Consider the following 23,501-nt stretch of genomic DNA (forward strand, 5'->3'; position numbering starts at 1 on the left):
TCAAAACACACTGGAGAACTGCATTTGTGAGCTTATGTTTTTGGATCCGCTTCTTAATGACACCAACCAATTATATTCACTACACATCTTGACCAGTTCTACTCTCTACACTTACTGGTAGTTTCCTAAAGAATGCATCACTACCATATTTGGACCAATCTGAATAACATATTCTACTAGCAAACTTCTTTAGCCTGTAAATCAATCAGTAGAACAATGCAATATATCACTACTATGGCTCAGTGTAGTATTTTGGAGGGCTCTGCTATTGTATGACTATTCTTGTATATTATAAGCACATTTCTGTTCAACTTTTCATAAGCTAAACAACCAAAATATCAGTGAATTAACTCGCTTGTTTAATGCTACTGTCTGAAAAAGCTTCTTGCAGTTTTTATTTTTATATTTTTGTCAGTACATTTTGTCCAAATGGGTATGATGCCCTAAACATCTTCACAGCGTGTACACATCTCTGTTAAATTTTAATAACTTTACGTCCCATTACTTCAAAAGTATCTGCAGACATAAGATTGCACTCTCTCAACTGTAATTAAATTCAACATTTTGTTTATCAATTTTAAGTTTTTTTTTTCCCCTGGCAGTCTGATTGGGTATAGGTTCATAGCTGTGTACTAGGCTAATGGCTCTAGGGCCTTTACAAGCCTAGCCATAGGATTACCTGGCATCGTGCCACCCGACCTTAGTTCCCACTGCCTCTGTCGAGTAGAGCCACTGGCTGTATCTCCGGGGTGAATTTTCTATTTCCCATCCACTCATCAATACTTCTTTTGAAGAGGGTGAGTGAGGTGCTCTGCTTGACATGTATGGGAAGTCTATTCCATAGCATGGGCAGTCTCTGGGTTATGAACCTGTCCCGCCAGTACGTTCGATTGATTGTGGTAATGAGGTTGAGGTCTCTGGAGCATGTGGTGCAGAGGGATTGGGATTTCTTTAGATGTAGCATTTCTAAGAGAGCTGGGTCAGACATGGCTTTGTAAGTCAAGCAGAGATCGCCTCTAAGTAGGAGATATGAGACAGAGAATAGTTGGAGTTTTTTGAGTCAGTCCATATAGGGCAAGTGTTTAAGGCCTAGGATACTCTTTGTGAGGTATTTTTTAGCCTCTTCAGTTGTTGCAGGTGTCTAGTGATGTACATGCCAAATGGGGTAGTGTACTCAATGACTGGCTTAATGAGGGAAGAGTAGATGGAGGCAATGACCTCTTTCTTCCTGGATGCAAAACACTTAGTAATGAGATGTGCCACATAGAAGGATTTCTGACCACAGTGGCAATGTGGTGATCAAAAGAGAGGCTGCTGTCAACCTGCATTCCCAGATCTCTTATAATGCCTTCTGTGTTCAGTGGAATACCATCTATGTAGTAATTCATGGGAACCGGGTTTTTCCCAAAGGGGATGACAACACATTTTTTGGCATTGAGCTTAAGGCCATAGTTCTGACCCCAGTCATTGGTCTCAGTGAAGCCATTTTATAGGATGCAAATATCACTTGGGGAGTTAATAATAGCACCCAACGTGCAATCGTCTGAGAACTTTGTCAGCCAGAGTCCCTTCATGTTGGCCTGGACTTCTGAGAAGTATATACCAAACAGGAGAGGACCCAGTACAGAACCCTGTGGGACTCCACTCATGACTAGCTGGCAGTCTGACTTGGAGTTAGCTATTTTCACACTGTGGGCTCTATCTGTGAGCCAGTTTGCAACCCACTTAGTTATATAGGGATTGATGCCTAGCTTAGTGAGTTTTTCTAAGATTACGGCGTGGGGAATGGTATCAAAGGCTTTGGCCAGATCAAGGTAGGCTGTATGAACCACCTTGCCTACATCCACAGCTCTAGTGACTGACTCAAGGAAGTTGACCATGTTGAGCAAGCATGATCTACCCTTCACAAAACCAAACTGTGTGGGATCCAGAGTTTGGAGATTCTCTATATCCTTGTTTATTAGGTCCATGATGATGTGTTCCATAGATTTGCATATCAGACTCGTCAGGCTAATGGGGCGATAGCTCCCAGGGTCTGTAGTCACTCCTCCTTTGTGGAGAGGGATGACTGTAGCAGTGTGCAATTTGGTAGGGACAAAGCTTGAGGTGAGGCTGTGATTGAACAATGCACACAGGTGAAGTGCCAGTTCACTCTGTAGTTCATGTAGAACACAGTCAGGAATATTGTCAGGTCCTATAGAAGCTGTATTCTTGGCCTTGGACAGTGTGTTTTAACCTGTGCAGCAGTAATACCGGGTGCCTGGCAATCTGCTGGTATTGTGATTGGTCCTTTGGGGGGTGAGAGGGGTAAAGTTGGCACTGAATCTGTCAGCCAGTATATTGGCAATATATGTTGGCTCGGTATTGGAGGCACTATTGTGCAGTAGCTCAGAGCAAATCTGGGTATTGCCGTGGAAATTCTTTACATAACTATAGAAGGCCTTCTGGTTGCCTTTACTATCTGCTGCAATTCTATTTTCATAGCTAGCTTTAGAGGATTTGATGAGGGATTTTTTTTATTACTGGTCAATATCTGAGTTGTTTGGCTTCTGATACATACCTAGAATCAACTGCATTACTAGCTGAGTTAAGTACAAACTTGCAGTGTTAAAGATTGTAGTGCATTTTATTTTTCTGTCTATTTAATTGTTTCACTGAATATTGTGGTCTGTGTCTCTCTGTTGTTATTTATTTTTCTCTTTAATTGTTTCATAGAATATTGTGGTCTCTCTCTCTCTCTCTGTCTCTGCAGTAAGTGGGGGCTATTATGTTTCACGTCATTGATATTCAGTGTTAAACTCTTAGCCTAGAGGGTTTCTCTGTATTTATAAGTGTTAGTCACATATCTTTGAATCTATTACTGCTCAATATCTGAGTTGTTTGGCTTCTGCTACATACCTACAATCAACTGCATTACTAGCTGAGTTAAGTACAAACTTGCAGTGTTAGAGATTGTACAGCATTTTATTTTTCTGCCTAATTGTTTCATTGAATATTGTGGTCTGTGTCTCTCTGTAGTTATTTATATTTCTGTTTAATTGTTTCATAGAATACTGTGGTCTCTCTCTGTCTCTGCAGTAAGTGGGGGCTAATGTGTTTCACTTCATTGATATTCAGTGTTAAACTCTTAGCCTAGAGGGTTTTTCTGTATTTATAAGTGTTAGTCAAATATCTTTGAATTAATTACTGCTCAATATCTGAGTTGTTCGGCTTCTGCTACATACCAACAATCAACTGCATTACTAGCTGGGTTAAGTACAAACTTGCAGTGTTAAAGATTGTACTGCATTTTATTTTTCTGTCTGTTTAATTGTTTCATTGAATATTGTGGTCTGTGTCTCTCTGTAGTTATTTATTTTTATTTAATTGTTTCATAGAATACTGTGGTCTCTCTCAGTGCATCGGCAGTAAGTGGGTGCTATTGTGTTTCACTTCATTGATATTCAGTGTTAAACTCTTAGCCTAAACGGTTTCTCTGTATTTATAAGTGTTAGTCAAATATCTTTGAATTAATTACTGCTCAATATCTGAGTTGTTCGGCTTCTGCTACATACCTACAATCAAATGCATTACTAGCTGAGTTTAGTACAAACTTGCAGTGTTAAAAATTGTACTGCATTTTATTTTTCTGTCTATTTAATTGTTTCATTGAATATTGTGTTTTGTGTCTCTCTATAGTTATTTATTTTTCTATTTAATTGTTTCATAGAATACTGTGGTCTCCCTCTGCCCCTGCAGTAAGTGGGGGCTATTCTGTTTCACTTCATTGATATTCAGTGTTAAATTCTTAGCCTAGAGGGTTTCTCTGCATTTATAAGTGTTAGTCACATATCTTTGAATTTATTACTGCTCAATATCTGAGTTGTTTGGCTTCTGCTACATACCTACAATCAACTGCATTACTAGCTGAGTTAAGTACAAACTTGCAGTGTTAAAGATTGTACTACTTTTTATTTTTCTGTCTATTAAATTGTTTAATTGAATATTGTGTTCTGTGTCTCTCTGTAGTTATTTATTTTTCTATTTATTTGTTTTATAGAATGATGTGGTCTCCCTCTGCCTCTGCCTCTGCAGTAAGTGGGGGCTATTGTTTCACATCATTGATATTCAGTGTTAGACTCTTAGCCTAGATGGTTTCACTGTATTTTATAAGTGTTAGTCACATACTTTGAATTTATTACTGCTCAATATCTGAGTTGGCTGGCTTCTGCTACATACCAACAATCAACTGCATTACTAGCTGAGTTAAGTACAAACTTGCAGTGTTGAAGATTGTACTGCATTTTATTTTTCTATTTGTTTCATTGAACAGTGTGTTCTGTGTCTTTCTGTAGTTATTTATTTTTCTATTTAACTGCTTCATAGAATACTATGGTCTCTCTCTCTCTGCCTCTGAAGTGGGCCTAATGCGTTTCACTTCATTGATATTCAGTGTTAAACTCTTAACCTATAGGGTTTCTCTGTATTTATAAGTGTTAGTCACATATCTTTGAATTTATTACTGCTTTATATCTGCGTTGTTTGGCTTCTTCTACATACCTACAATCAACTGCATTACTAGCTGAGTTAAGTACAGCCTTGCAGTGTTAAAGATTGTACTGCATTTTATTTTTCTGTCTATTTAATTGTTTCACTCAATATTGTGTTCTGTGTCTCTCTGTAGTTATTTATTTTTGTATTTAATTGTTTCATAGAATACTGTGGTCTCTCTTTGCCTCTGCAGTAAGGAGGGGCTATTTTGTTTCACTTTATTGATATTTAGTGTTAAACTCTTAGCCTAGAGGGTTTCTCTGTATTTATACGTGTTAGTCACATATCTTTGAATTTATTACTGCTCAATATCTGAGTTGTTTGGCTTCTGCTACATACCTACAATCAACTGCATTACTAGATGAGTTAAGTACAAACTTGCTGTGTTAAAGATTGTACTGTATTTTATTTTTCTATATATTTGTTTCATTGAATATTGTGTTCTGTGTCTCTCTGTAGTTATTTATTTTTTTATTTAATTGTTTCATAGAATAATGTGGTATTTCTCTGTCTCTGCAGTTAGTTTCCCACCACCCTGCCTGTTCTTGTTCTGGTATTAATCTTGGTGGCTTTGGAATTTCCCGCCCCCTCCTGTAAATTTGTGTTTGAACACTCCTCCTGGGTCTATCTCATTTGCTCACTCAACCGAGTACAGTGAGATCATATTTTGACTTCAGACACTCCTACCAGTCCCATCTGTTCAGCTCTATCCCAGCTCTTTTCCAGTCTAGTTTCACTAGCTCATTCTACCTAATGCAGAGAGAACATTTGTAAAGGGCAAGTCACGTAGGTCCTTAATTTTGAATTATCTTCTGTTTCTCCATTTTCCCTTTCCACTTTCCAAAAAAAATTCTAAGCTTGTTTCCTGCCTTTCCTGTAACTATTCTAGTCCAGATACAGATTTGCTGCAACCAGGACTGTTTGTAAGCTTCTGAGCCCCCAAATCCTTCCTGTGTTGGAGGGAAGCCTTCTAGCTTATCAGTGGGAGTGGTAAGCACTAGGTAGCCTATCTACCACAAGAGTGGTTTCTGGCCCAGAAATGATAGTTTATTGGTTGTTTGGGCAGTTTTTCCATCTCTTTCAACTTTCTGGTTTAAAAACCTGTGTTTGTGCTTGTTTCTCATCTTTCCTGTAACTAGTCTAGTCCAGATACAAATTTGCTGTAACCAGGACTGTTTGTAAGCTTCTGAGCCCCCAAAGCCTTTCTGTGTTGGAAGGAAGCCTTCTAGCTTATCAGTGGGAGTGGTAAGCACTAGATAGCCTATCTACCACAAGAATGGTTTCGGGCCCAGAAGTTGCAGTTTACTGGCCGTTTGGGCAGTTTTTCCATCTCTTTCAACTTTCTTGTTTAAAAGCCCACGTTTGTGCTTGTTTCCCACCTTTCCTGTAGCTAGTCTAGTCCAGATACAGATTTGTTGCATCCAGGACTGTTTGTAAGCTTCTGAGCACCCCAAGTCTTTCTGTGTTTGAGGGAATCATTCTAGCCTATCAGTGGAAGTGGTAAGCAATAGGTAGCCTATCTACCACAAGATCCAGGTACAGATTCTTAGTTTTAGCACTTGAATTTGCTTATTCGTGCTCAGCACTTGTTCAGAACTTTTGTTAAAACTAAATAAGCTACAAATTACTACGGCACTCAACCTTCCTATTTACCTAGAGGAAAACAGTTTTTGTACTTACTTTCCTCACTTGCTTAGAGGAAAAACAGCTCTTATACTCACTTTCCTCACTTGTCTAGAGGAAAGTAGTTTTTTTATTCAGGCATGTCCAAGGGTCAGCTCCCAGTGTTCTCTCCTGTCTATCTGATGAATCTGGGCATCTTGGGGCAATGTAGCAATTGCCTCATGTACACAGACAACCCTCTCCTCCTACCACCCAACACCACAACCTGTGAGAGATGCACTTATCTAGCCAAACTGGAGGTAAAGCTCTCTCCAACCAAGACTGAACTTGACAGGGAAGAGGAGAAGGTAAACACTTGCACCACACCACACTCATCACATAGTCCCACTAAACCTACACCACCACAATCCACACATAGAAACACAAAAACATTCACAGAGGCTCTCAATAATAATCTCCACCCCCCAACACAACCAAAATGACTCATAGCCCACAGACTTAGTATGCCAATAAACCACAGCCCATAAGGCAAAACAACATACCCAACACACTAGTAATAGGTGACTCTATAGTCAGGCACACTGATGTCCCACTCACCAGGCTAAACAAGGAGAAGGTTACTGTCAGCTGCCTGTCGGTGCCAGGATCTGCCACATAATCCATGCACTCAGGTCACTCCACAACAAGTACAAATATGACTCGGTCATTGTCTATGTTGGTGTGAACGATCTGAGATGAACCTCGCTGGACTACATGAAAAGAGACACGGAAGGCCTCTCCGATCTTATAGCCCAGGCAGGTATGACCCTAGTCCTGAGTAGCATCCTGCCATCACTCAGAATGATACCGCAGTACAAGGACAAAATGATTGACTTCAACAATTGGCTAAGCTTCTGGTGTCATTCTAAGGGGATCCAGTATCTGTCTGCCTGGGACGACATGGTCGATAGACCACAATGCTTTGCCAGAGATGGCCTGCACCTGTCGCCCCTGAGATTCCAGATACTGGCTAAGGGTCTTGCCGCCTTTTTTAGGCTAGGTTCAAATGACAAATTCACCACCGTAACAGGAACAGGCAAGTAAAAACTGAGGGTAATGCTACTCAATGCTAGAAGTCTAAATCTCAAAATGCACTCACTCGAGGCACTCCTTAAAATGGAGAACACCGATATCTGTGCAATGACTGAGACCCGGTTCAGGGCACTAGAGAACACCCCTGCATTACCAGGGCTTAACTCATACCATACTATTTGGCCATCTAACCTGGACCAGAACACCAAAAGCAGAGGTGTGTCCATATTCATTAAAGATATCCACACTTCCAAGCTAGTTGCACAGCATAATGCATCTGAGGTTATCCAAGTGCAACTAACTCTGGGCAAAACTGCAATCCAAATTGTAGCTTGCTACAGATTCCCCCACCATGCCTCAGGATTACCACTCCTCTTTTCTTGATATACTAGAAAATATTAGGGTTCAACCAAACACCCTAATAATGGGCGATTTCAACTACCCCACCATTAACTGGGAAAACTACTCATGTACCAACTCCTTCGCTCAACGCTTTCTGGAATTCAGAAATTCCAATGCGCTGGATCAACTTATCCACACCCCCACCAGGGGCAACAATATCCTAGACCTAGTCATTTCCAATATGAGTGACCGGTGCTCCACACCTGAATTCAACTCCTCGTTGGTCAGATCCGACCATAAGCTAATCACCTTAGATATCTGCATCCCGTCCCCACCCACCATTAAGGAAACCACGGTAAAAAATTTCTCCAAAGCCAACTTCATGCTTCTTAAGACAGAAGTGGTGACTTCATGACACCCATGCAGATGGACAATACAGTTACGACTGCTGAATCCTACACAAATGCACTCTATAAGCACTTACACGAGTGCATGGATCGTGCTATTCCAAACAGAACCAAGACGCTATCCTCCAAAAAAAGGAAGCCAATCTGGTGGTCCCCTGCCATAAGCAAAGTCTACAACAAAAGGAAGAAACTGTTGCAAAAGAGAGTAAAATCCCATGAGTGGAGCAGCTCCCTGGTCAGCCTCAGTAAGAAGCTGAGATCCCTTATAAGATCCTCCAAAGCTAGCTACGAAAACAAAATCGTCACTGATTCTAAGGGCAACCACAAAGCATTCTATAGCTATGTCAAGAATCTCAATGGCAACACCCAGATCTGCTCTGAGTTACAGCACAACGGCACAAAAATTACAGGACCAACTGATATTGCCAACATCCTGGAAAATAGGTTCAGTGCTAACTTTACCCCCCACCCACTCTCTAAAGGGCCCATATCTATACAAGAAGAATGCAGAGTCCCTGTAATCACATCTATGCAGGTAAAAGTTGCACTCTCTAAAACCAAAAATACAAGATCCATGGGACCGGACAACATCCCAGGCTGGGTTTTACATGAACTTCAGAACAAACTGGCTCCCCACCTAAGCACAATGTTCAATCATAGTCTCAAGTCAGGCTTTGTGCTCACTGAATGGCACACAGCAACAGTTATCACACTCCACAAAGGGATAGCCACCACTGGTCCTGGGAACTATCACCCTATTAGCCTGACAAGCCTGGTCTGCAAGGCCATGGAACGTATCATCATGGAACTCATAAACAAAGACATTGGTAACCTCCAAACTCTGGACCCCACCCAGTTCGGGTTTGTGAAAGGCAGATCATGCCTTCTGAACCTGATTGACTTCTTTGAGGCAGTCATCAAAGCTGTAGACGAGGGTAAAGTGGTTCACACAGCCTATCTTGACCTCGCCAAGGCTTTCAACACCATCCCCCATTCTGTAATTATAGCTAAACTCACGAAACTAGGCATAAATCCCTACATCACAAGATGGGTTGCCAAATGACTCACTGACAGAACCCACACTGTAAAAGTTGCAGACTCCAAATCTGACTTCAAACCACTGACAAGTGGAGTACCACAGGGTTCGGTCCTGGGACCTCTCCTGTTTGATATCTACTTCTCTGAAGTACAGGCTAATACAAAAGGCCTCTGGCTAATGAAGTTCGCAGATGACTGCAAACTAGGAGCCATAGTCGAGTCCCCAAATGATGTGGACATCCTACAGAAGGGTCTCACTGAGACAGATGCCTGATGTCAGAAGCATGGCCTCAAGCTCAATGCCAAAAAGTGCATTGTCATCCTCTTTGGTAAAAACTCTGTACCCATGAACTACCACATAAACGGCAGTCTACTTAATGCTGAAGGTGTGATAAGAGACCTTGGGACCCAGTTGGACAGCAGTCTCTCCTTTGATAATCACATCGCCACAGTAGTCAGGAAATCCTTCTATGTGGCACACCTCATCACAAAAGGGTTCTCATCCAGGAAAAAAGATGTCATTGTTCCCCTCTACTCAGCACTCATTAGACCCATTATAGAGTATAATGCCCCTTTTAGAATGTACCTCACAAGACATCTGCAGTAGCTGGAAAGGCCAGAGAAGTACCTCACAAAGAGGATTACTGCCCTCAGACAGATGCCCTGCACTGACTGTCTCAAAAAACTCCAGCTTTACTCTGTAGCATATCGCCTACTCTGAGGAGATCTCTGCCTAACATATAAAGCTATGTTAAACCCAGAGCTGTTGGACATGCTACACCTAAAGAAATCCCAATCCCTCCAAGCTACATGCTCTAGGGACCTAAACCTTGTCACCACAATAAACAGGACCTGCTGGAGGGATAGATTCCTGTTCCGGAGACTTCCTATACTCTGGAACAAGCTACCCATCTATGTCAAGCAAAGTTCCTCATTAGCACTCTTCAAGAAAAATCTTGATGAGTGGATGGGAAATAGGAAATACACCCCGGGGATCACTTTTGTGGCTCTGCTCAACAGGAGCACAGGAAATTAACTTTCTTGGGTGGCGAAAGCCAGGGAACCTTGTTGGCTAGACTTACTTAGGCCCTTGGGCTGATAGCCTAGTACCTACCTATGAACCTATGAACCTATGATCTCAACTTTTTTGTTTAGGCTGATAAGGTAGTTTTTCTAGTCTTGGGACTTCACCTTATTCTGCATCAGTTTCCTCTTTCTGTTGTGGAGTTTGTTCATGGCAGGGGACCACCAGATTAGCTTCCTTTTTTTGGAGGAGAGCATCTTGGTTCTATTTGGTATGGCGAGCTCCATGCATTTGTGTATGTGTTCGTACAGTGCACTGGTGTAAGATTCAGCAGTCATACAACTATTATCCATTTGCATGGGTGCCATAAAGTTAGCCACCTCTGTTTTTAGGAGCCCAAAGTTAGCTTTGGAGAAGTTTTTCATGGTGGTTACCTTTGCAGGGGGTGGGGGAGTGGGTGGGATGTGGATTTCCAAGGTGATTTGTTTCTGGTCGGATCTAGCCAAGGAGGAGTTGACTATTGATGTAGAGCAATGGTCACCCATGTTAGTAATGACCAGGTCAAGGACATTGCTACTTCTAGTGGAGGTAAGAACGAGCTGGTCCAGGGCATTGGAATTAATGAATTCCAGGAAACGTTTGGCAAGTGTATTGGTGCATGAGTAGTTTTCCCAGCTAATGGAGGGGTAGTTGAAGTTGCCCAGTATGAGAGTGTTATGTTGGACCCTAATATTCTCCAGGGTGCTTAGGAATGTGGAGTGTGAGTCTTGGGACATGGTTGGGGACCTATAGCAGGCTATGACCTGAATCGTTGTCTTACCCAATGTTAGCTGCAGTTGAAGTACCTTTGATGTGTTATGTTGGGCTACCAGTCTGGAGGTGTGCAAATCCTTTATGAATATGGAAACACCACCGCCTTTGGAACTTCGGTCCAAGTTCTGGAGCTGAAAGGTGTGGAATGAGTTATAGCCTGGTAGTGTAGGGGTGCTTTCTGCTGCCTTGAACCAGGTCTCTGTTACAGCACAAATGTCGATGTTCTCCATTTTAAGGAGTGCTTCAAGTGAGTGTATTTTGAGATTTAGACTTCTAGCATTGAGCAGCATGACCCTCAGATTGCATTTGTTTGTAGCTGTTACGGTGGTAATTTGGTCTTTGTAACACCGCATAAAAAAGGCACACTAGGGGAGGGAAGAGCCTTGGCCAGTATCCGGAAGCCCAGGGGTGACAGATGCAGGCCATCTCTGGCAAAACATTGAGGTCTGTCAATCATGTATTCCCAGGCAGACAGATACTGGATCCCCTTAAAATGACACCAGAAACTTAGCCAATTGTTGAAATCAATCATTTTCTGCTTGTACTGTGGTATCATTCTGGGTGATGGTAGGATGCTGCTCAGGGCTAGGGTCATACCCGCCTAGGCTACATAATCCGAGAACTCCTCCATGTCTCTTTTCATTTAGTCCAAGGAGGTATGTCTCAGGTCATTGACACCCACATGTACAATGACAAGAGTTATATCTGTACCTGTTGTTGAGGGACCTGAGTGTGTGCATTATGTAGCGGATCCTGACACCTGACAGGCAGCTGACTGTTACTTTCTCCTTATTCACCCTAGTGAATGGGACATCAGTGTGCCTCATTATTGAGTCACCTATGACTAGTGTGTTGGGCATGCTGTTTTGCCTTAGGGGCTTTGATTGAGTGGCACACTGTTTAGGAGAGTTATGTTTCTCGTGATTGGTGTTGTGTTGTGGTGGTCGAGTGCATTTCTGCCTTGAAGGTCTCTGCTGTTTGAGTAGATTTTTATTGAGAGCCTCCGCGAAGGTGGGTGTGTGGTTGGTATCTTCTCTACATGTCTCTGCCACATTCTCACTTAAAACTATCAGTTTTTGTATTTTAATATTGTCTACAAACAGCTCATTTCCTTGGTTTGGCTCAGTAATGTGGAAGTTCTGCAGACCACGTTTTTAGATATATTTGCAAAGATTATTCTTTGTGCTACAAGTTCTACAAAATGAATTAAACAATAGACACTTTTTCTTGTACTTATAGCCATACTTAGGACATGAAGCCTGAAATTAAACTGTAACATACTACCTGTGACTCATAGTTATTTTTTCTCACCATTACTGCTACAATACAGTTTTATCTTATGTCTCATTTTTAAATTTTTACTTGACTCACATATTACACACTTCAAACTACTCAGTTAACGCAACTCAGCAAATTCACAGTGATTGTCTTGATTCCTTATCCTTTTAATATAAAGATCTATACTTCTTCCCACTGAACCCCAATTCTTTTAAGTAATAAATGAGGCAAGGCTCTTAATTCAAGAATGTCTTCCCTATTGCTGCAATTTTGTCTTTCTTCACTTTACTAAAGGCAAAAGTATTAAATATATTCAAGGCTTCTTCCCCAGTAACATGCTGAAATGTAGTACACTGTGTACCTTTTTAGGCTTCTTGGCTATTCTGTTTCCAGTGAGGATCTGCATTTCTGAATCCACAGCTTCAGAGTCGCTGCTAAATTTTCTTGCAGTGAGCAAATTCCTTGTTGTGGCAGTTTGAACCACTTTTCTTTGAAGAAATGAAACAATCTAAGGGCTTCTCACTATTTATACAAATGAAAAGTGACTATTTATAAAACACAACTTATGAAATGTGGATTATATTTCTGTATTTTTGATTGTTCAATAACTCAACTATGAACAAACTTTTTCATTTCTAACCATATAACATTTATACTGTTCAAGATGTAAACAAAAGACTATTATGCTGAATAAGTTTCCAGACTCTATGGGTTCTTTACAGTAACTGCCAAGTGTCAAGTAAGAGAACACATGACATCCACTTCCCCTTACTTTAGCACCATCCTCTTAAAGTGATGGTAATGTAATGTTTTACTTTATTCCCTTAGAAGACATATTAGTACTCACTGCTTGGTATCCACCATCCCATGCATTAATGTACACTGTTTACAGGTTCACAGTTATACTACTACTACTATTACTGCTAATAATAATAATAATAATAATAATGATGATGATGATCAATGTGTGAGACGTGGTTCCCACCCTACTTCCACTTTATAGGGCTGCTGGCCCTACATGGAATCAATCTGGTATGTGTAAACTTGAAGATGGAAATGCTGCTTATGCAGTACAGCTTATGTAAATATTTAAAAGTTGGTGGTTCATCATGGTATAAATGCACCATATGCATGTATAGACGTAGTGTAAGCAGGGAAAAATAGATATAGTTCCACAGAAGCTATATCAGATAATGCAAACTTTCATAAATGCAGCTCTCTTTCTTTCTTTCTCTTGCAACAGTATACATGTGGAGTCTCCAGATACATTTCCTTGAAAGGGTTACCAGATGGTAGAAGTACTCATCACTGTATACCCCCATCCCTGCAATAGAATACATGGTGAAACAAGGGCACTGTGCCCTGTTAGGGAGACAGGCCATGATGCAGCTGTGAACGGACTACCAAGTTTTACCCTGTGTTCTACAACATGTAGCCTGGTCCAATGCCTATGAATTCAGAGTAAGGGTCTCTATAGTACAACAAAATACGATATATTACAGGGCAGTGTCAGTCAGCATAACACTGTTACCATTAGTGTGCCTGGTGTAGCACTGCCTTTTTAAAATAATTTTTCTTCCTTATACCATTAGACATACACATTACAAAACCAATATGACAGATTATACCAATCTGTAGTATAGATTTCATGAAAACAGTCATACTACTTAATAATTTCTTTAAGCCCTTCAAAAGTATTGAAAGTTGTCAACTTTTCAGATCAAGGTCAAAACACATTTTTCATACTCCATATGAGCATGACAAAATACTGTTTCAAAATTCTGCTGGGAGTATAGTGAAAACAACTGGAATTAGTGTACTGCATTAGCTTTTTCCAAACACAGCCTTGTAACTTTGTTTCTAGATATATTCTCCTTAGATTTATCACCAAGATAAATATTCTGACTATAATGAAGGTGACTATAGTCACTTTTCAGACACAGCACCAAGAGCCAGCTTTTGTACTACAAAACAGATTTTGTCGCTTTCACACATCATATTAGACCATGGGAGCAAGGTGGACTTAACTTTCCTGATATTGAAACTTACATAAAGGCTTCCATGTTTAAAACAGTTATTGACTGGATCAACCCCAACTACTCTTCTAATTGGAAATTGGTACATTCTGTCATACTAACAAATGAGAATACCTTTTCAAAAAATCTCCCAGTAATGGGCAAATCTAATAAGTTATGGTGCCTAGTATGCATAAACATGCAATATAATATTGCAAAGCCAACCAAATTGAATTTAATTAGATATCCCTTTAACACTTTTAGAAAGTTTGTTAATGTAAACGTTGATATAAAACTTTGGCTTGATCTTTTAATTCCATTTATTATTACAAAGAACTTTTATGATAGAGTACACAGGGAGTCTGCATGTCCTCCCCACGGTTGGGTAGCGTTCGAAAGACATGCATGTGTAAATGGGCATGCCTTCGTTGAAGGTTGGGCGTCGAGCTGGCACCTCGGCGTTTCGTAAAAAATCTACTGCCAATCATTAGCGGACCGGAGTTCTGCTGTGGCGACCCCTTACCGGGAAAAAGCTGAAAGACCAACAACAAACAACACAGAAATATTTTACTACTTGGGAACACAAAAACTTTATTTGCTGGAAACAATGTATAAGAGATCAAAGAATCTTGGATATTCAATATATAAAAACACATTATAAGTTGACATCTCAAGACTGGCTTTTGTTACAGAGCGTTTTAACATATACTAAAGATCTCTGTAGAATAATTAACAACTACTCTTATAAGAACATGCCAAAGTTCATAAACTGACTATTTGGAATTATATATAATAATCATAATATGAAGAATGTTATTTCCCTTTTATACAGTGAATTAATAATTTATAAAATGACACCCAAATTAACTTATTGCCAACATATTACTAAAGGGCAATTTCTATATTTATCACCAGAGAACAAATCAAATATCCTACTCTCTGTTAAGCTAAATTCTAATTCACAGTACTGGAGAATATTCAATTGGAAGTTTCTACATAGAGACTTTATAGCACCTGATAAAACTGCAAAGATTAGCTCCTGTAGAGAGGTATCATGCTGGAAATGTCAACAGAAGTTAATAGCTGACTGGTCTCATATTTGTTATGACTGTATCACTATTAAAACATACTGGAATTATATCAATAACTTCCTGCAGGCTCTATTTACAGAATCCTTTGCTTTATCTAAAGCTTTAATTTTACTGAATATAAATGAAAGTATTTACTTGAATAGAACAAACTTATATTTACTATAGACAATACTAGCAATTGCCAGGAAATGTATAACCAGGATGTGGAATTCCAATATAGTGCCTACTATGGAGGATTTTTTAATCTGTGTTGAAGAAAACAGCATTGATGGAAATCAAAACCAAAGAACTCAGGATTTATCCTATGCCATTAGTTAATAATCCATGGAGAAAAGTTCTATCATTGGTTGATACTCTACAAATGGACTCAGTCTCCCTCTAATAATCATATAACTGGATTAACTATCTATGTTTCGTGAATATATTGTTATTTGTTTCTTTTTTTTTCTTTTATTTATGTCAGGCCGAATGTAAATACTGTACATAGTTATTAACTCGAATTTAGAATATAATGTATTATGATATTTGTTTGAAAATAAAAATTGAGTAAAAATTATTTTGCCTTAATTTACAAAACTACTTTCTTTTTTTGTCTTAAACATAGATTGTTAGGAATTATGATGTTTTGTGGGCAAAATTACAACTAACAACCAAAGTTATACGCCAGTGTTTATTGTAGTGGAAGCAGGCGCTTAACTAGTAAATTTGATTTCAATATTTTCTTTCCAAACTAACTACAGGATTTTCTTCTTAGTACAGCTTGATTATGACACCAGTCATTTTTCAACCCCAAAACACATGGTTTTCTTGGTGTGCTAAAGAGATGTTCCCTGTGCAGAAATCATAGTTCAGTGCACTCATAAATGTTTTGGCACTTTACTTTCAGTAGGACTTAACAAATGCAAATAATTTCCATCAGTACAACTGAAAACGACCAGTTTCATGCATATACTGAGTGATGCAGCGGTGCAGCAGTTAACACTGGCGCCTCACAGCAAAAGGTTGTCTGGTTTGATTCTTGACTGGGGTGCCTTCTATGCGGAGTCTGCATGTCCTCCCTGCATTTGCATGGGTTTCCTCTGGGTACTCCGGTTTCCTCCCATATTTCAAAGATATGCTTCCAGAGCATTTCTTCCCAGACCTCCGCTGAAAATAGGTTCTATCCTTGTCAGACTTTCCCAGTCAACAAATGTTAAATAAATAAATAAAATATCATCAAGCAAAGCAGTTTCAGCAAGTGAAACCAACTAACCATTGTTGCCATATCTCTCTACAGCACTTGATACATATCACATAAACTAATAAAGGAGTGGTGATTTAGAATAGAGAACAAAAAGTATGAGAAAAAGCTTACTATTGGATTTGATTCCTACAGTCTTCGTTTGCAATGTGTATAACTCTGCACAAGTTACCTAATCAGAAACTAGTTCCAGATCACTTTTGAAAACATACACTTGTGCCTAATGGGCTTGCTGAGTTAACAAATAAATAACATAAAACAGATGCTGACAAACGTCTGCGTTATAAGTGACTTCTCTCCTATGCCCAGAATTACCATCTTGCAAAGTACTTGGCAAGCCAGTGAAAAATTATTATTTATTTATTTTTTTCTGTATCATACATCAGTATTTCACTGGCCTCTTATCTTTAGCCATTATTGTTGCATACAAGCGCCAACGCAAGTAATGTTCAGCACTGACAAATGCTTGGCTTGAATTAATGTGCCCTGTGACCCAAAAGGAAACAGCAGTCATTACTGTGTGAACACATTTCAGTATCTATGTACTCCATCTTCTGAGTCTTCCTTTATTAAAGTGTTTTTCCTTCAGCTCCCTCAAGATATGCGCTTGATGCTAAGCTGTTTATTCTTTGCCAAGGAGGATACTATCCATGATATAATTTATCCCAGATTTGATAATAAAAATAAAAGAAATGGCATTTGGAATATGTTTGCTATCTGCTTTAACCAAACTGCTGTTACCTATCATCAGAATGAGTTTCTGTGTTTCAGACTAAACTAATTCAACTATGCAGACTAGATACTACATGGAAACTGATCTGTTTCACATTCTGCTCCTCCCACTTAACTCCTTAATGTCCACTTTGTTTTCTCTTAATTATTCTTCCTTGACAATTCAGTTACAAAATGCACTGCATCACAGTATGTAAGACTAAGTGACCTCTGGAAAAGCATATATGGGATCTGCAGGAGAATGAGGGTCCTGAATACTACTGTCAGAGAATTACCAGTCACAAGAAGGGAGCTCAGGTATAGGTAAGTCAGCTGCAGGTAAGAAGGGTACAAGGAAGGTTGCAGTAGGCAGTTAGCACAGAGGAACTACATAGTGGTCAGCCAGTCAGAAAGATAGCAGGCAGGCAGGAAGGCTCAAATACAACAAGGGTAGAGATATTTGGGGAAATGGGACATAAACGGAGAGTGACAGGAGAGGGAAGGAGGGTCTGTGGAGGTAGGCTGATGTTTAGAACTAGGTTTGAGTTGACAAGTCAATAAAATGGTCAAAAGGGAAAGGAAGGAGGAGAAACACTAAAAGAGTTACAGAATGTTAAGGGGACCAATGAAGCAGTCAAGGTAATGCAAACTGAAGGGTATAGCAAAACAGGAGATGATGGTAGAAGCAGAGACATGAACACCAGAGTGGACAGAGGCAATTAGAGGACAAGAATGGTATAGGAAGGGGAATGGATAAGAAAGGATGGATCCCTGTAAGCAAGAAAAGCAAGAGGTGGAAGGGATGAATAGCAACAGTTTGGATAAAGCAGGTAGCATGCATATTGGGAGCACTGATGGGAGAAAAGAAAGAGTTCAAGCAGCACACTAAGATATATGACCAGTATAGGCAGGAAAGAACAGGGTACCTCAAGCAAAGGTATCTTACCAGAGATAGAAGAAGTGAAGGACCAGAAAGAAGCTGGAATGTGGGAGTTACTGTGGCTTGGTGCTTCTGTTACCAAAGGTATCAAATAGGAAAGAGAAGCACTGTGATGGAAAGAAAAGTTCCAGAGTTAACTTAAAACAATTGAAGAATTATGACATTCATGGGGCAATGAATGTTGACATACCTTAGTATACTGTGGGAACAAGTAAGCTGTATGGAAAAAGAGCAGAAGAAGCACAGACAAGATAAAGAATGAGAGGTGTCGAAATGACAGTGGGTTAGAAAGTTTTACTGTGTAGTCCAAGAAGTCTAAATAAAATGGTGGAAGTTACAGTTGGTGTTGGACAATGAAGAGATAAATCTGGCATTTATAACAGAAACACAGGCAACTGATAAGTGGGAATAGGATATGTTAGTCTACAGATACCAAGCTAAGTGGGAGTGATAGAAAAGACAGATCACAAAATAAGTCAGGAATGTGGCAGTCTATGCAGGGTTAAATGTGGGGTAGTAGACGAATCAAGGAAAATAATAACAAAAGGGGAACCAACAAAAATCAATGCAGTAGAAATCAGGCTAGAGGAGGAGAACAGTAAGGCCTGGTATATGGATACTCTCTATAGGCCACTAGGTGCCCATCAGGAAGATGATAACTTAAAAGAGATAAGAGCATGGACAGACACTACATGATGAACTGCCTTTGAGAAGTCAATAACTTCAGGCCTGGATAATCCTTGGAGGAACTTTTTTTTCTTTTTTTTTTTCTTTCCTCCACTTTGAACATCCTGTCCCCCTACTCTCTACTAACCTGTTGATTCCCCCATCCTTATTAGCTGGAATCAGTCTTTGTGAGGACAAGAGTCAAGCAGACTGGTTACATATCAAAGGTGGCACAGATTTTTTTGTTGAAGGTTTACTCCTTCCTCTCTTGGCTGGCTAGTATGTTACAGACCCTGCCATACTGAGTCTCAGGAAAGTCCACGCTTTAGCATACCTACAGATCATCTGACATGTAAGAAGTCCCTTGCTGCAGTCGATCTCCCCAAGTTCCTATGCATGGAGCTGTACTTCTGGATCTTCCTCCAGAGGACAGTCTTGAGGTAGGACCAAGCCATCTCTTTCCATACGGGCAGGTCAAACTGGTATTAACTCTTCACTCTAATTCCTCCCCAGCTGAATGCTTCAGCATTTGGACTACTAGCATGGGTGTGTGTGTGTGGGGTGTGTGTGATCAGGGATCCATCTCCCTGTGTCACAGACCTGTTGACAATAAATGGGGGACCACAGAATGATCTACATCCTGGATTTACTGTGGCTAAAATGGCAGTACCTTGCTGGTTATACTAAATCACTGGATCCTGACAATGAACTAGACAAAAGAGCTCCTCTGATTAAGGACTGGGACTTTGAATTCTAAGTAAAGATCAGAAGGAATTGGTTAACTAAGAGGTTTACAGCCTTATGGCACTGAAGTCCCTAGCATGGTCTGTTATTTATAACCATGATGATGAGACATTTTTTCACTACTAAAGATGTACCATCTAGGACTGTTGGGGCTTATTACAATCTACTTCAGATCCTCTCAATTAATGGACACACTGTGCATTATAAATAAATGTCATATTCAATGTGTTACTAGAACTTAATTCAAAGTAACTGAAAGTAAATAAAGGAGTTTCATAGGTTACTGACACTTGATAAAGTAGCCCCCATAGCTAATTGTCTACATGTTATGTTGTAATTTACTGCACAGTATGAAAACATGTTTTTAAATTGCACTTGTCCCTATTACAGGAATCATTCAGTGTTTCATTGCCTTACCAGAAATCATTTCAAAGTCAGTGGTTCTCTGCCTATAAAAAGAGATCAAACACTCCCTGCTTATAAGAAAACAACAGTGCTGAGTGAATTACTAAGGGATTAGTTAGTAGCTGTGAAATTAAGGCCAGCTCAAAATCCAGCATGGAAAGAAAACAATGAAATGGAGGTGAACAGTAAAATATTCAATTACATAAGGCTGAGATATAAAAGTATATGCCTTTTTATGAGTTGATGTGAACATGAAAGTGATTTATTAAAGTAAAAGTAAATGGGTACATCCCCTGCATGGAAAGTAGGACAAGGCAAAGTCCATTAATTTTTTATGTATGTGTGTATGTATTTATTTATTAATATAGGTTTTATGTTTCCAGATTTTTATCTGGTCTTCAGGATTTGTGAACTCTTTGTTTTTCTTTTATGTGTTCCATAAAGATCCCATTATATAGTAAAGTTAGTCATGTGGGGACCCTGCAATAAAAGGGATTCTGCTTCCATTTATGAGTATATGAAGCAGCAGTCCAAATGAAAGGACTTAGGAGTGGTTTTGTCCTTTAACACAGCTTGTACATTATTGGATTAAACCTTAAGGTTTCCTAAACTTTAACAGCACTGAATTTTTTGACTCAAGTATTACAGACTTGGAGACATATAGTTATCTACCACTGAAATCAGTCTTGGCACATACCCCATCATTGTATCGGTTGTAAGACAGAGATTGCAGACTGTCAAGCTACCCTATTTAAAGCCATCACTGAAGATCTGCAAATTCACCTTGAAAAAAAAAACATAATGGCACAAACATTTTCAATGCCACAAATGTTTTTAATAATTTACTCATGCTACTAGGCCAGTGTCCACTAGATATGGACATGTGTTTAGCAGTTTCTGCAACTTGTCATTATAGAAGCTCTAAAACATTAGGCTTACAAAAAAGAAATGATGCTCATCAAGCTTTTTAGCTTGATTTCATTCTTAAAAGACCTGTGTGTGATTGAACATTTTGTGCCTTTCTGCTGACACATTTTAATTTTGAGGGGTACTTTACGTTATAGATTCATACAAGTGGATGATGAGTTCTGTCCCTCTTAGGGGCCCACATGAAACACAGACTAAAATATATTTATGCAAAAAACAATATATCCCAAACCAGTTATCCAACAGTATTTTAATAGTTTCTGCTAGTCTAATGAATGTAAAAAGTTTATTCCACAAAATAGTAATAATTGCTGATAACATTTTATACTCTATAAATCTTAACCTGGGGATAAGACTTGACAATGCAATATGCTTATGGGTTCTACTATCTTCATTAACTTGAGACCCAGAAGTTATCTTAGTGTTACATTAGGTAGTTTTTTTCATTATTTTACCTTCTGCTGATGATGATCGTGAGTTCCCTCTCAAGGGATTGACCTATTTTTCTCCCAGACGACAAGGGTTAAGAGAAGCCATCATTAGGGCAGTCTTCAGAGATGGTTTGATTTTTTTTTTTTTTGTTAGTTAACCTTACCACTTGCCCCCCCCCCCCAGCAGCAGTTTATGTATGTGTGTATGTGTGTGTGTGTGTGTGTGGGGGGGTTCATTGAGCATCCCTGTTGCCCTGCCTCTTACTTCCTCAAGTGGATTACATCAGCAGGACCCCCCCCCCACCTAAAGTAAGCACCATGTGGTACCTGCCCTGGTCTCTATCAGAAAAATCAACCATGTACAATTTGGCCAGCGCATACATACCCTCCTACCCCGGATATGCACACTTATCCTCCTCACCTGTGCTGTTAAGTGCCTTAACTGCTAATCAAACCCAGGCTGTAGTCATGGCTCCAAGCCTCTATGGCATCAGTATGGTTTATATTGTTATATTATGTAGTGCCTTAAAAGCTTAGCATAGTTATCCTCTGTAGTGCCAATAGTTTATACTAAATAAGTTGGGGTATGTTAGTTTCAAATGATAGTTCAAATGTTTGCAAGTAGGAATATGCTTTGTGAATCTTGTGTGGGTCTACTGCATCAAGTGGAAATCTGCTTCAGAATAGCAACAGACAGTGGAATTATACTATGTGTGAATTAAACAATGAATAGAGCAATGGCTTTGGATCACCAGGCAAAATAGTACACAATGGTAGACCATGTTGTTGAAGATCTTTACTTCTGGCTGTAGGGACATTTTCAGTACACTGTAACTTGTTGTTAACCCATATGCCAAAATCCTCAAGGCTTACTTCTTCTAGGGTAGCATTGTGTATGTGAACTTCCATATCTGTGGTCAGTTTACCTATTCTCATCAGCTTGTATTTTGTTATACCAAAGGCTAGACTAGTAGCAGTAATCCATTATTTCAATACATCTAGGCACCCATCTAAATGTGTAATGTCAAGAGTTTCTTGTCATTGTTACTACCCTTTTTACTATCATTTGCATATTTATTCATCCAACATTTGTAGTTAGTTGGGATTGTAGCAAAGACTAAATCGAGTAAAGTTGGGTCCAGAACTGAACAGTGGGGTATACCTGATTTTACTTAAGTCCATTTTGACTGACATTTGTGCTAGACCCTTTATAATCCTTGAACAAACCACCTGTTAAGTCACTATATTGTACACTGTTTAATGTTTTATGGAATCATACATTTGATAATGACTGGATGATTCACAGGGTCGATGGTCTTTGTCAGATCTAAGTCCAAGATCTAATGCAATGCACACAGAGTCATAAAAATTAATTAAGTTAGTCATGGTATTGTGCCATTTCAGAAAACCATGCTGGTATAGGCCCATAAAAACTGAATAACAATTTTGCTGTTTCAGAATACTAAATAGGCATATTTTGAAACATTTACCAAAAATAGATGTAAAATTAATTGGTCAATAATTTTATACCACCCTTATGTATGGGTAGAATGTGAGAACTGCCATTCCCGAAGAATGATTCCTTTTCCAAATAATGAGTTAAATATAGATACAAGTGGATGAACTGTCCAAGTAAGTGGAAGTGCTCTGGGGGCACTCACACTAGCAAAATATTTATTGGATGTGCCTCCAGTAGCTGACAGTTAGTAACAACTGTTTTTGTCTGATAATTCACATAACAGATATAGGACTTTTTGTCTATCTTCCATAGTGAGAAGGAATCTTCAAATTTAAATTTTGCTTCTACAGTGGATTTTGTTAGCAATCATGACGCCTTCTTTAGTCTTTTTAATTAGGCCGTTTGTTGTATCTTCTGCAAATCTGATACAGCTTTCTTTTAGTTTTTTTTATCATTTTGTTTTCTTACTCCATCATGGTGCTTTCATACAACCTTGTCTGCTATTGTATTTTGTAGTCATTATTACCTTCTATACTCTTTTTTTAAACATGAAACATCTTTATTAAATTATCACATATGACACAGGCAGTCATACATTTATATAAATGAAATCAAACCATATCGACATAATTTTAGTTGCAAACATTATACATCACGCATCATGTTGACATAATTATAGTTGCAAACATTACACATCACTTAATCTTTTCAGTCACTGTCAGTCAAACACTACATAGCTAATTCAA

General features: G+C 39.2%; 1 protein-coding gene across 1 annotated transcript in view; it reads left to right on the top strand.

The window, feature by feature from the left end:
* Positions 1-23,501, top strand: part of LOC122811611 (zinc-binding protein A33-like) — a 164,509-nt gene that overhangs the window by 47,212 nt on the left and 93,796 nt on the right. The gene's annotated exons all lie outside the window — the stretch shown is intronic.

The sequence above is a fragment of the Protopterus annectens genome, chromosome 9.part0 (genome assembly GCF_019279795.1).
Source record: "Protopterus annectens isolate FY-2018-M chromosome 9.part0, PAN1.0, whole genome shotgun sequence".
NCBI classification, from domain to species: Eukaryota; Metazoa; Chordata; order Ceratodontiformes; family Protopteridae; genus Protopterus; species Protopterus annectens.